At 45.5% G+C, this 5,077-nt stretch overlaps 1 non-coding gene across 1 annotated transcript; it reads right to left on the bottom strand.

The window, feature by feature from the left end:
• Nucleotides 1–3,052: 3,052 nt before the first annotated feature.
• Nucleotides 3,053–3,170, bottom strand: LOC138292188 (small nucleolar RNA SNORA64/SNORA10 family). The gene has a single exon (XR_011202609.1). It is a non-coding gene; the product is annotated as a small nucleolar RNA SNORA64/SNORA10 family (small nucleolar RNA).
• Between the last annotated feature and the right edge of the window lie 1,907 nt (nt 3,171–5,077).

The raw sequence follows: 5,077 nt of genomic DNA, 5'->3' as shown, positions 1-5,077 counted from the left end.
GGCTGAAGCCAAATCTCAAAATGGCTGCCAACACTTTCTGGTTGAAGTGTTGGCAGCCAATCAGATCTCTGCGCAAGATCGGGAGGATTTGCAAAGTGTTCGCGCATCTAGGTATACAAATTTGTTTTTTAATTCTCTAAAACTACTAAATGGATTTATACCAAATAACAAAAAGTCTTCTTTATGGGCCAAAAGCTACCTTTCTGCCAAATTTGGTGTAATTCCATCCAGGGATTCAGGTTGTAATTGTGTTTAAAACTACTATCGGAAATGCCATGGGAAATGCTTTTTCTTGGCCCCCACTTGTCAAGTGGCACCAAAGACATAGGCAAGTCAAAAAACTCTTTTTCTATGGAAACAGGGTCCTAAATATAAGACCTACTGGTGACCACCAGTAGGTAATATATTTCTATTCACTTAAAAAAACAAAGGTTACAGGGACATTATAGCTAGGCTCACATTTTAAACATACAAACCCATAGAAATTCACCAGCTATAGTCTGAGTTATCTCAAGTAACTATAACTCATGACCTAAGGTAAATATAATTCATGCAGTGATATTGTCAATGATGTTATCAAAGATGTCATGAGTGCCGTAATTTGTATGGTAATTAGCAGTGCATGGTGAACGCGTGAGTTATAGTTACCTTGGGAAACTAATTATAGTTACATGAGATAACTCTAACTGTAACTGGTGAATTTCTATGGTTTTGTAAGTTTAAAATGTGAAGCTAAATATAACACCCCTGTAACCTTTGTTTATAAAGTTAATTTCTATGTTTTTTTAAAATTCTATTTCCTAACTATATCGCCCCTGTAACCTTTGGTTTGTTCAGAGAATTTGTATATTTTTTTAAAATATATACTAATTTTCAATACTACACATTAATCCAACATTTGCTGTGCTCGGCCTTTGGCCATGCGCAGCGGAGGTTGGCCACATGGCCTGGCCTGATGCCAGATCCTGAGGCCAATCCCCTATAAGCACCCAACCTTGCACCGTGCACAGTCTTTGACCATGCGTGGCAGGGTTTGCCAGCAAAGGCTGGACCTTCAGACAGACCTTGTAGTCAACCCCCCTAACCATCTAACCCCAGACTGTGCACAGTCCTTTGGCTGTGCATGGCGAGAGTTGACCACAGCCTGTCTCCCTAGGTGTGAGAATAGGTATAAGAGGATGCATCTCGGGATGTAGCTGTAAAAAATCTCTAGGTATGAGACTGCATGCATCAGTGTCTTAGTGGGTGAGTAAGTGTCTGCGCAGGTCTGTGAGTTGGGGCATCAGGATGTCAATGGGTCTGTGAGTGGATGTGTGAGAGTCTGAGTGGGTGCGTGAGTATCTGAGTGGGCGCGTGAGCATCTCAGTGGGGCTGTGAGTGGGTGCACAAGGGTCTGAGTGGATTTGTGAGTGGGTGTGTGAGTGTCTGAGTGAGTCTGTGAGTGGCTGTATAATGGTCTGAGTGGGTGTGTGAGAGGGAGAAGGTGGTTGAAAGAGAGAGAAATAGAGTGAGAGTTAGAGATAAAGAGTATTTTAGGCTTTGATGGAATATATATTCAGAATGAGATATTTCTGCACAAATTGAAAAGAAAAATGTATTTGTTAATTAAAAAGAGTATGATCACCTTTTAGTATGAGCCTTAAATATTTAAAAAAATAAAATAAAGGAGGGAAATCACCAGGACTCAAACCCTTAACACTCAGGCCCTCATTTTGAGGCTGGCGGTCATTAGACCGCCAGCCTCACTGTGGAGGTTTTACCACCGCGGAGCCTGTGGTAAAGACCGCTGCATTACAAGTTGTGGGGTTTGTCAGAAGCCAAACCTCCACAACGTCGCCTGGCCCGCCAGTGTGATCGCAACGATGTGGCCGATGGTGAGCCTCTGCCTGCCGGTTGGAATAAGAGGCTGCAGACCACCAGGCTTTTCGTGACGGTCACCCCGCAATGAAAACCCTGGTGGAAACACACCTGGCGACAGGAATCCCCGTTCCTGTCACCGGCACACACACACCCACACGTACACACACATGCACTCACACACATCCACACTCTTACAAACATGCACTCCACTCACCTACGTACCCACTACATACACCCCTATTCACTCAGAGACACACATTCAAACACGCACACTCAAATTCACATTCACGCATTGACAGGCACTCAGTCACACCCATGCAAACGCGCACACGAACACCCCCATTCACACGCACACAAGCATTCACATTCAATCGCATACACGCACGCATTCACAACCCCCTCCGCAAACTTGCACTCATACCACACCACCCTCTCCCCTCAGCCTATTCGCACTTATACTACACCCCCTCCGCATACTCGCACGCATACTACACCCCCCTTCCGCATATTCGCACTCACACACGCAGACATGCACACACAGACCCCCCAACCGTGAACATCCATTCACATACCCATACTCACACATATGCACCCCCCTCATCTGCACATTTGAACACAGGCACCCCCACTAACTCACTCACAAACACACACTCATACACCCCCATTCCCACATATACACACACACACACCACACACATGCCCCAACACTCAACACCCCCCCTTAAGGACGATCACCTTACCTTTTCCAGCAAGCTGGTCGTCTGGGAGGGGATGGGTCCTGGCGGTTTTGCACTGCCAGCACCAATACACCAGCAAGACTCCACCAAGCCATATTACGGTTTGTAATAAGGCGGGCAGAGTCTTGCTGACGTGGTGGTGCTGGCGATGCACCCCCCTCTCAGACTTCCACCCATAAATGGGCAGAAGTCCTCCACCAACTCCAAATACGGCAGTCTGGTGGCTGTAGCAGCTTTGGCGGTCTTTGGAAATGCCACCAAAGTCGTAATGAGGGCCTCAGTGTGAAGGACTGTGACCTTCACACTTGAGCTATTTAATTTTTTCAGTCCTTTATTGGCTATATTGGACTGTAAAAGCAGCCTCAAAGCTTCCCTTGTGGTCCCTGCTTTTTTTAAATGATGTTTGGCCCTTTATGTTCTATCTGGGACCACTGGGTAAGCATTAAGGCCTCCCCCGCTGTCCCATTGCTCCAACAACCAAGGAGCTGCTTTAAGTAGCAGCTCCGTGGTTGCTGGAGCAAAGCTTTTATCTCTGTTCCCTGCACACATCTCTGCGTGCAGGGAACAGAGATGAAAACTCTGCCGTTTGACTGCGTGGCCTGTGTGACAGGTCCCGTTGCCAAAAAGTGGAGTGTTTGCTATGACTACAGCCAAGCCACAGCAAACTACTATATCCCTGGGGTGGGCACACCAGGACATAGAAAGGAACCAGTATTGGGGGGTGGCGATCCCCAGGACCATCAGTGGCTCCTTGAGGGGGGCTGTGTGGGCCCTCTACAACATGATAGCCACGGGGTGGTGGTCCCCAGGGATTAGGGGTCTAAAACAGACCGCCTTTTCATTATTTACTATTTCCCCGGGGAGGTGGTAGTCCCAGGGCATGATAGACCATGTGCCCCCGGACATATATTAATATATATTGCCCTGGGAGGTGGTGGTCCCCGGGGCTGTGGGGGAGACCATCGGGCCTCCCCCACGTAATAAAAGTATTTTGCCCTGGGGAGGTGGTGGTCCCTGGGGTGCAGAGGGGCCTCTGGCCCCCCTGCACATATTTCAGAAATAGCCCCAGGGAGGTGGTGGTCCCCGGGGCGCTTGGGGGCCAAGAGGTCCCCCCTATTTAAAAAAATCAATGCCCCCAGGACTTAGCCCACCCAGGGGCTTAAAAAAGACAAGTCGCGGGACCCTGCACTTTGTTGTTTTTAAAAAATCTACAGTGGATTCACAGTTCCAATGCGACTACTGCCGTGAATTTAAAAAAAATGATTTTTAGCCCTGGAGACCCCACCACCAGAGCTAAGGGGTCAGGGTGACTTTACCCGGCCCTTTTCATTTTTTGAATTTTTTTGTGGGACTCAGATGAAGCTGAATCCCAGGATGGCCTCCAACACTTCCTAGTTTAAGTGTTGGCAGCAAATCAGATCTCAACACGAGATCGGGAGGGGTTGTGAATCCTTCACATCCCTAGATATACAAGTTTGGATTTCCTTAAATTTCTCACAAAACTACTGAATGGATTACACCAAATAACACAAAGGGTGCTTTCCGGACAAGAACTATCTTTCTTCCGAATTTGGTGTAATCCCGTCCAGTGGTTTTGGTGCTATCGCTGTTCAAAATCCCTATGGAAAAATGAATCAGGAAAACACATTTTGGGACCCCCCTTTTTTCCTCAGCCCCGCTTGACAGATTACCCCAAAACTGTTCAGACAGCAGTGGAAGTAAGTGTCATATTTTTCTTGGAAAATTTCGTGAAGACTCGTCAAGTGGCACCAAAGTTAGTAGCAAAACAAAAAATGCTCTTTGAATCTTGCTTCTAACTATAACTACCTAGTGGCATATATATATATATTTTTTTTTTTTTGGGTTCCGCAATACTTGGGTGATGGGATTGTGCCCAGTGCTAAAATCTCAGTGCATTGGTCCCCATCACTGTAGTAATTACTAATACAAAATTAACAATACTGAGATGTAACCAAAATCACACAATTTAAACTCTTTTGTAGTTCTTCTTTTATTCTTTATTTATTTTATCACTTGTTGTATCTCTTTACAGAGCAACTACAGCCAACACATGTTTCGAGCACACTGCGCTCCTTCAGGACTGTTTACACAATACAGAAATAACACATCACTCATTTTCCACAAAAAGAAAACTATCATACACAAACATACTGAAATAGAGAACCAGAATTGATAACCAATGCACACCCTGGTTATTAATAATTCATTTGCGATAATCGTATGTATATAATGCACATCCCATATTGTAAATTACACTAGCAACAGATTGACACCAGTTGCATTGGCCTCCCCAGGGGACACTACAAATCTGTTTTTGTTAGATATTTGCAGCAGTGGCCCATAGCTAACACAACCTCTCAGGCTGTTAGTAATTCCCTTAGAAGCAATGATTCTTTCTTTCTGTTTATATAATCCACAAATAGCAACAATACATCTTCAGGCCATGAAATATAACAATC

The sequence above is a fragment of the Pleurodeles waltl genome, chromosome 1_1 (assembly GCF_031143425.1).
Source record: "Pleurodeles waltl isolate 20211129_DDA chromosome 1_1, aPleWal1.hap1.20221129, whole genome shotgun sequence".
Classification (NCBI taxonomy): Eukaryota; Metazoa; Chordata; class Amphibia; order Caudata; family Salamandridae; genus Pleurodeles; species Pleurodeles waltl.
The sequence above is the reverse complement of the archived record's forward strand: the minus strand, read 5'-3'. Positions and strand labels throughout refer to the sequence as shown.